At 49.6% G+C, this 9,737-nt stretch overlaps 1 protein-coding gene across 2 annotated transcripts in view; it reads right to left on the bottom strand.

The window, feature by feature from the left end:
* Window positions 1-9,159, bottom strand: part of ANXA6 (annexin A6) — a 44,951-nt gene extending 35,792 nt beyond the window's left edge. Inside the window, exon 1 of one of the 2 annotated variants that reach the window (XM_019734380.3) lies at window positions 9,011-9,159. The gene's annotated coding sequence lies outside the window, so the exon portion shown is untranslated. The remainder of the gene's footprint in view (window positions 1-9,010) is intronic. The other variant, XM_019734381.3, reaches the window with a different exon arrangement.
* Between the last annotated feature and the right edge of the window lie 578 nt (window positions 9,160-9,737).

The following is a 9,737-nucleotide window of genomic DNA, read 5'->3' on the forward strand; positions in this document are numbered from 1 at the left end:
ATCTGAAGGGTTATGGTTCCTGTACATGTCAATAAACACGTCTTCAGCCTCTGCTCTGAGAAGGCACTGCACTAGGTACTGAGGATACAGCACTAGATAAAAGAGTACATAAAACCCTGCTTTTCTGGAGCTTACTCTGTAACGGAGAAGAATAACAAAAGTCTACGATAAAAACTAGGGAGAAAAGATGAAGCTTGGTCAGGAAGGAGTGACAAGGGGTGCAGTCCCAGGCAGAGCGAGGGGTCGGAGGGTCTCACGGACCACGTGGCTACCTGGGGCAGTGCAGTCAAGGGGCTCAGTGTGGCTGACATGGCAACAGGCAATGGGGGCAGTGACACTGGGAGCCAGTACCTGAGGTCACTGGGAAGATTTTGGAATTTTCTTTAATGGGACAGAAAAGTCACAGGGAGGTGGTGATTGAACAAATAGGACACACAATCTCACTGAAGGGGATGGCAGGGGACAAAGTCGACAGTGAAGGAGGAAGAAACCAAGATATCTGACCTAAAAAGCAATGAAAGAAGGGATGTAACTGGTTTGGAAAAGGGAAGAGAAGGGAGAGGTGGCTGGGCTCATGAGCACCCTCGGCAGGAAGGCAAAGATGCAAGTGAAGCAATCTTCTCAGGATGACAGATGGAGAAATGAGGACCGGTGCTTTCCATTTTATGAAACTGGTATTTTTTTTAACCCTGTCTATGTTACTTTTTAAAAGTACAAAACCCCAAGTCTATTAGACTAATATTTAGTAAGACATACGAGGTGCTGAACCAGAAGAGAGGGGGAGACACCAAGGAGACATTTCAGCTCAGTGCTTTCCAGTTTTCCACATCAACCCCACCGAAAAAAAAACACACAAAAAACAAAAAAAAACATTTAGGGGAAAGTAGCCCCTGACCTTGGTCCATAACCCTGTGCTCACTTTGGGGTCACTGGAAACCATAGGGGGAGCACAGGTTTTGGAGTTAGACAGACATACCTGGATTCAAGTCCATTTTTGTCACTTATTAGCTATGTGACCTTGGGCATATTGCTCATCTTTGAGTTCAAGGTCATCCCAAATACAAAACTTAGGGCTTTCCCTTTCCTGCCTCGTAGCGTTGTTGGAAGATGAGACAAACCTTTGGTCAAGAGCAGAGCACATGAGGCTAGGCAGAGATCTCTGTTCTCGGTAAGTGGTGGCATTCACTGTACGAGTGGGTAGTTCTGAGGACAGGCTTTGTCATGTTTGCCCATGGGTCCCCACTGCCTGATTACAAGTCCCCCAAACTACAATCATCAGACAGACATGAAACGGGATTGAGAGTAAAGAGCAGAGGACAGAGATCTGCTTGCAACTGCTCTGCTGTTTCCCTGACAACCAGGGGCCTCTTGGTACAAATGTGCAGCTCTCACCAGGAAATGGAACCCAACACCCCCCCTATTCCTCAGAGATGGGGCCCACAGTTACCCCAGAGTCTGGGCAGGAGCCAGCTCTGGGTTTCCCCAGACCTGGGGGATGGAGTGGGCAGAGGATGAGGGAGCCCCGAGGCCAGCAGAGAAACTAGCCCAGCAGAGGGAATAATGAGGTCCAGGAAGTCGGCTGAGACAGGGAGGTAGGGCCGAGGCCTGTCACTTGCACCTCCAGCCTCGAAGCATTTTCCTTTGGCCCTGTTAATGGAAACTTCAGTTGCTGGCTGCAGCACAGGCCCATCTGGACAAGAGCCCCTTTCCAAGGAGAGCCAGCTCACAGGAGAGGCCTCTAAGTCTTTGGGAAAAGACACTCGGCTCTGAGAGTCATTTATGTGTGACTCATGCGAGCGTGTACGTCTTGTGTGTGTGTGGAAAGCAAGCTTCTTCTAGAACCAGATGTTCAGACTGCAGTTCAGGGGCCCAATCTCCAGGAGCTCCTCCTCTGAGGACTCAGGGACAGAGGCACCGTCTACCCTGGCTTTATAAGAGGCTCTGATTCTTCCCAGAACAACCCAGATCATACCTCCCAACCTGGCTGAATAAATGTTTTTAAATTCAATGTTTCAGACCCAGAGGACCCTTAAGGAGCCACTACTCCAAGCCCCTCATTTTCTAGACAGGGTAAAGGTAACTCAGGGACAATAAATGACATGCCAAGACCCAGACAATGGCCAATATCTCTGCTTCCCACTGCCAGGTCATGATAAGGCCCCACAGAACCATGGGCCCTGGCTGCAATGGGATGTTAGGAAGAGGCCACAGGGTAAGTCCCAGGTTCCGGTTCCCAATCTGCCTATAACCTCAGATAAGCCAGGTTCTCTCTCTCTGGACCTCAGTTTCTTCTGTAAAATGGGGATATTATCACTCTCTGAAAAAATCCAGAGTGGGTCTCGTGAAAGGCTTTTATAGATTTCAACCAGAGATTTTCACAGAAAAACCTCAGAACATCAGTCCTAGGAGGGTTCTCCCCCAGGTCACAGGATTCCTCTCTACGCCCCGCCCCAGCCCCAGTATGCAAGTTTTATCATCTTAGTTGAAACAGCTTCTCAAGACTGGCAAGTATGGTCACTGTAGACCTGAGCGGCCATTCAGGGTTCCCAGAATCTATTCTGACCTGGCTATCCACGAGGGCTCATTGGAGCTGATGATTCCAGAAATCCATTCAAGGGTACAGTCGTCTGGGGGCTTTGTGCTGCTGTGGCCACCCCCTGCCTTAGTCCTTTAGGCTACAAGCAATCGTATTTCTTTCATTTCCCTTTGGTAGATCAGGACTGACTCTAGGAGGAACGCTCTGGGATAGAGAACATACCAGAGATGGCAGGACCTGTGGCTGGTTGCTGCCCAACTGCGAGTTGAGGAAACCAAGAGCTACAGGGGAAGGTCTTGTCCAAATCACGCAAAAGGCATGGGCTTTGAGGTCAGGTCCGGCTGTGAGTCACGGCTCTGCCCCCAATCAATTTGTGATTTAAATACATTACCTAAACTGAATCTCAATTTCCACCTCTGCAAAATGCTTATAAAAAATTACCTCCACATATTGAGAAACAAAATAATGGATGAAGAGTCCTGAGCACAGTGCTGGGCACACAGCAAAAATGCAATAAATGATAGCTTTTATGTGATAAGCCCAAACATTTACAAGAAAGGCAGGGTGCCATCGTAAGAAAGAATGCAGGGTTTACAGTCACGGCCTGAGTTCAAATTCTGACACTGCAAATTCCTAGTTCATGTCCCTGGGTGAGTTATGTCATTTCTCTCTGACTTGGTTTCTTCACCTTCGAAATTACAATCTAATTAAGTTTTTGTGAAAATCAATGGAGTAAGGCAGGTAAAATATTTAGCATGGTCAGGTACAGATTAAATGTTTAATAAGTGATGGCTTCTATTACCACAGCCATCATTATTAGAGCAGTGGTTGCCAAAGTGGGGTACTGGGCATGAGAAGCCATTGGGGTGCAGGATGAGAATATTACAAGTTTCTAAATTTTTTTATCTTGTCCTTTTATGTTCCATTTTTGATGTTTGCTATATATATATAAAGTTAAAGATACAGATTAGGGGTTCAGGCTGATAGAATGGAATGAAGCAGAGGAAGGAAGAGAGAGAGGGGGTGGCAGGCAGAACAGAAACAGTAGCATAAGAAAAAGCATTTCTGTCCTCAAAAGGTAGCTCATGGGCTTTAGAGGCACAGAGCACACTTTTAGGGAGGGAAGAGACATTGAGTGTAAGGGGGTGAAACCAGGTGTGTCTAGGAAAGGCAATTTGAAAAAAAGCAAAAAAGAACCTGGAAGGTCATGTAAAAAATCACCCAGACTCCTATGCCCCAGGAACCCTAACTTGAGCCATGTCACTGCTTTGCCCACTTGTTTCCAAGGGTCCCTTCAATGCAGGCCCCCCGAGCTCAGCATTCAAAGCCCTTGACATCTTTCCTGATTTATCTGCCCTCCCCTGCCTCTTTGTCACCTACTACCATAGCCTCTCCTCCCTAAACCTGGAATCGCATCCACTAGCATTTCCTATCCAGCCTTCTAGCATCAACACCAGTGCTTTTCAATTCTGGTTTCATTAATAAGTGAGGAGGAATTTTTCAAATCACCAAAGCATGAGGTCAACCCCCAGAGAGTCTGATTCAATGGTTTGGGGGTGAGGCCTGGGCTTTGGTAATTTTTAAAAGCTTTCCTAGGTGATACTGCCAACTCTTCTAGAAAGCCAGGGGGGATTTTCTCTGGCCTTTACACCCTCACAGCATTCTGAAACCACCTACGCTCACTCGTACTCGCTCGTACTCGGCTGGTTTGGGTCAACCACTGTGGATTTATCATCCCCCTATTAGACGGAAGCTGTTTGCCTCCACGGTATTGTGGAGGGAAATCTGTACTTCACATTCTCCAGGTTATCTGATTTCAGTCTGTGAGCTATTTACAGCTCAGCAATTTGTAGATAAGTGATGGTAATGCAAAATAATTCTAATAGACATGCTCATTCTATCCTATCTGGTTGAAGGTCCAATTGTTTTTTCTCCCCCTCTGGTGGAAAAACCAGTTTGCCTCCATTTGTACCTTCCTTTCAATATAAGGGTGGCTACTGATTCTCCTTGGAGCTGGTTATAACATCTGCCTTGTCCAGTCATTGATTAATGAGTAGAATAAAATCTTTAGCACATGATCATTTTTATATCTGTGTGTCATCATTTTACTCTTTCTTGAGAATTACTGTATAGTCTTCTTTGCTGCACCCCCTACCAAAGGGTGTGACTCATAAGGAGAGTTGGATGAAATGCACTGAGCAGCTTTCATGCTTTCTTTCATGACGCCCTTGAAAAACATCAGTGCAGGGAAGGAAAAATAATTCTCCTTTTATTACACCATTGAAGTTCTCTGACTGGTCTAATAATCAAACGGACATGAAACAGTTGAGCAAGAAAAAACATCCAAATGTATCATGTACGTACATATGGGAGTTCCATAAGAATATGGGAACCAAGAACAAATCAGTAGTTGATGTTCATATACCATCTTGAGCTAAGGAAAAAGGGAGGCAGTGGTCTGGACGTCAAAGAGAAGGTAGGCAATTTACAGGTAGCTGAGAAGGAGCAAACATGGGGCCACCCAGAAACCATGGGAGTCTAAGCCAGAGGGGAGTCTAACAACTACAGTCTATGTCCCTCTCTGCCTGCCACACTTAGTTCGTATTACGCTACGGTGAATTTGCTAAGGTGAATATGCTAAGGTGCTCTCCCTTCCTGGAGTAGGTATTTCTATCTGAATTCTTTTAGGCAGGTATGGGGGAGGTAAAAGGCTCTTCTTGAGTCTTTAGTTTAAAAAAAAAAAAAAAATTAAAACAGCTTAAAATAAACAATATCCCCCCAAAATGCATATTGTGGGGTGGCAAAACTCTGCTCCCCCCTCAACAGAATAAAAGGAACCGACCCGCTTAGTGGTTTTCACACTGTGCTTTACTCCTCATTGTATAGCCAGGAGAGGAAATAACTTGAAAGGTTAAGTAACTTGCCCAACTCATAAAGAAAATCAGTCATTAAACAGGGGTTCATTTTGCAAAAAAATATTTATTGAGCACCTCCTGTATGCTTATGGGTAGGAGTTGGGGATAAAATTTAAAAAATGAGACAGATGAGTCTCCTACCCCCATGAAGCTGGCAATCTAGTGCATTAATCTGCAATTTTTTGGATCCTATATAGCACCAGTAACAAAAGAAATCGTGCATTCATCATGATAAACAAAAATGTACTTTCTCAGCATGAGATTAAATGCACATAAAATAAGGTCTAATAGTTCCTTCCAGTACCCCAGAAAGTCATCTTTGGCACCTGCCAGGGTACGTCGACCCCACTTCAGAGGCCCCTGGCCTATAAAATCTAGATCCTTCTCTTTCCCCTTTCCTGGTGGCACATCCCCCAGCTGCAGGAAGATACCCAGGACCCAGCTCCAGGGCCCTCCAGGAGCCTCGCGGGTAAACGCCACTGCTGGCCACGTGCCTGGGCACAGCCCCCGGCTCATGCACTCGGGTTTCTTAGAGAGCAGTGTCTTTCCCTCTCCTGACCCAGAACCATTGATCCCAGGGCTGGACAAGGCCCCAGGAGATCATCGAGCTGCCTGGGGCTTGGAATTGGACTGCCCGGGGTTTGAATCCCAGCTCAGGTCACTTTCGTAAAAAGCAGCCAAGTGTAGAGTCTCAGCACAGAGGCTGGAGCCTGATGGCCTGTGACTGAAGCCTGACACGCTATGTAGGAGCTGTGAGGCCCTGGGCAAGTCCTTATACTCACAGGTAAAAAGGGGGTTCAAAATAGTGCCTATTGCAGAGGGTTTGTGGTGAGGATGAAAAGAATTGACACGGCTACTGCTTAGAGGAGGCCCTGGCACACAGGACACATTGTGTATTACTTCTTCCCTAAACTTTCAAAGGCTGAGTTTTCACATCTGCAAAATGGGCTCAGCCAGGTCCTGGTAAGTTGGAAGGGTTCAATAAATAATAGAGGCTGCTATTTTGTTATTATTTAAGGAGTATCAGGACACCCGTTTTACAGATGAGGAACCTGAGGCTCAGGTCACCTGCCTTCTCAAGTACCGCAACTTTCTGAGATTACAACAGTAGCACTTGCTTCTCTGTGCACCACACTCTGCAGTTTACAAGGCACTTTCACACCTGCCATTTTATAATCTCATGAGGGTGGATATCAAACTCATCCTCACTTTACAGGCGGGGGATCTGAGGCTCAAAGAACCCAAGGACAGTCATTCCTTCTTAGCCAGTCTCTGTGGGGGCTTCTCAATCCCAGGAAGAAAGGACAGGGAGTGTGGTTGATTCCAAGCCATGAAGATTCTAAGCATAAAGGCACCCCCACCATACACAGACTTCCTCTCCTCTGTTGGGGTGGGGAGGAGGAGACATGCATACTCAGAAATCAAGGTCAAGACCAACCACATCCTGTCCCCAGAAGGTATCTTGGGGAAGTTGGGTGGGGTGACACCCCTGAGCCTCCCCAGAAAATCCTAGAATGGTGCAACAAGAAGAGCCATGCAGCCCTAACCCATGTTACCAGCTATGTGCCCTGGGTACATCTCCTATCCTTCTAGAGAGGAAGGAACCAAGGCCCAGGAGATAATACGTGTGTCCAGGGCACCCAGGTGGTTGGTGGCAGGGCTGGGGCTGAGGCTGGCAGCCCAGTGCTGCCTCTGGGTGCTGCAGTGCAGACGTTCCAGACACTGGCAGCTCCCCATCCCTGCAGAGCCCCTACACCCCAACCCAGGAATCAGCCCCACCCCATCCCAGGAATCAGCCCTGAGAGGCCAGATCCCTGACTTCCCAGGGTCAGCCCCCTCCCTCTGCACACTCACAAATACATTCTGCCCCATCAACAGCTGTGGCCCTTACCCAGAAACCACAAATATTTTCTGTATCCCAGGAGCCCGCCTTGGGAACAAGGAGTGGAAGGCAAATGAAGATGGGTGAGTGACTGTCACAGCTGCAGAGGGGGGATGGAGGCCACAGACTCCTTCCCCAGCCCCACCCAACACTCAGAATCCTAAATCTTAAGACAGTTGAAGCCTAGAATACCAGCCCTGGATGTGGCAGCCAATTCAGCAGACTTTGCTACAGATGGGTAACTAAGGCCCAGAGAGGGAAGGGGCTTGCCAAAGGACCACCAGCACCTGGAACTGTAACCCAGCTTTTCACTAACCTCCAGGCCAGTGCCCTCTGCCTGGCACAGGGCCTGATGGCTAGAAGGGCAGGGTCCGTGGGAGCTGAAGCTGGGCAGTTCATTCACCTTGAAAGGGAATGACTACAGAGGTCAAGATATGTCACCTGGGTCAGTGTGGCCAGCAATTTACGGTATGCTTTGGGCAAGAGAGGGTAAGGGAGTGAGGGAAAGGGCGGACTAGGGGAATCCAGAGTCCTTTCACAAACCGGGAGCCATATGTCCAAATTTGGAATAGTCAGGGTAGACCCACCAGGGTTTAGAGAAAAGAAGGGAGAACGAGGAAGCAAAGGCTGGATTGGTCCTCACAAAGGACCCCTGCCCCTTTCCCTTGCAGGGCCTGCCACGGTGGGCCAGGCTTCACAAGCACGGAATCAAGACTTCTGAAACCTGTAATTATTCCTTGCAGCTGACAAACAAATCAATTTTCACAGACACTGTTTCCTCTGAGAGGGGTTGGGTGTATCCACTCTGGACTTGGAGAAGGAAACTGAGGCTGAGAGGGAAAGCTACTAATTCAAGGTCACACTGCAAATTCATGGTGGAGCTGGGATTTGGATTCAAAGAATTTCACTCCGGTCCTGGCGTCCGGGGAGTTATCTGAGGCTCCCAAGCGTCCGAAAGGCCTAAACTGGGCTTGGGGAGAGCAGAAAGAAGGGTGGGGCCGCTGCCCCACCACAAGGCCCAGAGCGCCGCTGGGAGTCTCCTTTCTAGGCGAGCAGGGTTTGTAAAGCCCTGAGGCGAGCACAGCCGGTCTGCACACAGACAGTCCCCCTCCAATACCACACTCAAAGCCATTTCAGAAGCGGCCAGAGTCTGACTCTTCATGTTCACTGTCTTCAGCCTCAGCCACACCCTTCCCTACGGGTCGGGTCCTTAGATCCCGGTCCAGCTGCCCCCAACCCCGGGTCTTCAAGGTCTCTCCAGACCCCCTGTCCCTCCGAAGCAGGGCCAGCAGCCCCGGCGGCCTCAGCCCAGGTGCCTCCAGCCCCAGGACCACACCCTTTACAGAGCGGGCCCTCTCCCTCCCCTCCCCTTCCTTCTCCTCTCCTCCCCTCTCCTCCCCTCCCCCAGCCAGGGCTCCGTCCGCCTCCGCTCTCCGCCTGCGGCCCTAGATTTGCTCCACTGCGCTCCTGCAGACACACCTAGTTCGAGATCCACTCCGGTGACCGTGCCATTGGGATCCAGCTCCCTGGGACCCTCCCGCTCCTAGGGCACACCCTCCCCGGATCCCGGTGGGAGGCATGGGACGGCGATGACTGGGCATTTATTGATCGCCGCGATGCAGCCCCCCGCATGGGGGTCCCCTGGATCGATCCCCTCTGCCGCCTCATACCACTCACCGCGCAGCGGAGGCCTCCTGTCGCGGACCGGCCGACGGGCAGACAGACGGGCGGACAGGGAGCTCGCTGGGTGCAAGCAGGTTAGCGGAGCAGGAGCAGCCGCAGCGCAGGGGTGGGCGGGGAAGACAGCGGTCGGCACTCCGGCCGGACACGTGGCGCGCAGGGGCCAATCGGGCTCATCCCACCTCCAACCCCCCCACCCGCAGTGCCTTTGCTCCTTGAATCTTAGAATGTCACCATTCCAGGAGAACCTCTGTTCGAGCTCAGACCTGGGACTTGAGACAGAGAGGGGAGGTGGATTTGGCCAAGATTACGCAGCCATTCAGGGCTAGAAGTCAGGGCTCCGGACTCCTGGTTCTGCAAACTTTCCCCCAAAGTCCTAATACTTGCCAAAGCTTTCTTGGGAAACAGAGTATTGACGCTGGACAAAATTGAGGCCCACGCACTGTATCCGCCTGACCAGATTCCATTCTTTAATAGCTCATTACATCCGTAATATGACTTACCCACTTTCTGGGAGAGAAGAGCCCAGAGAAGTCCCGTTCTTTGGCCAACATCACGGAACTAGTAGATTGTGGAGTTGGGATGGGAACCTGAGCCAGGTGACTCCAGAGGAGCGCTTATTCATGCTGGGCTCTGGCAAGTGCACAGTCCAGAGGAAAGGGAGACAAAGAGACCAGCAGTTATAATCCAGGGCTGTGGGGGAAACAATAGATTATTTTTTTTT

The sequence above is a fragment of the Rhinolophus sinicus genome, chromosome 5, assembly GCF_057876585.1.
Source record: "Rhinolophus sinicus isolate RSI-liver-muscle chromosome 5, RSI-T2T, whole genome shotgun sequence".
In the NCBI taxonomy this organism is placed as follows: Eukaryota; Metazoa; Chordata; class Mammalia; order Chiroptera; family Rhinolophidae; genus Rhinolophus; species Rhinolophus sinicus.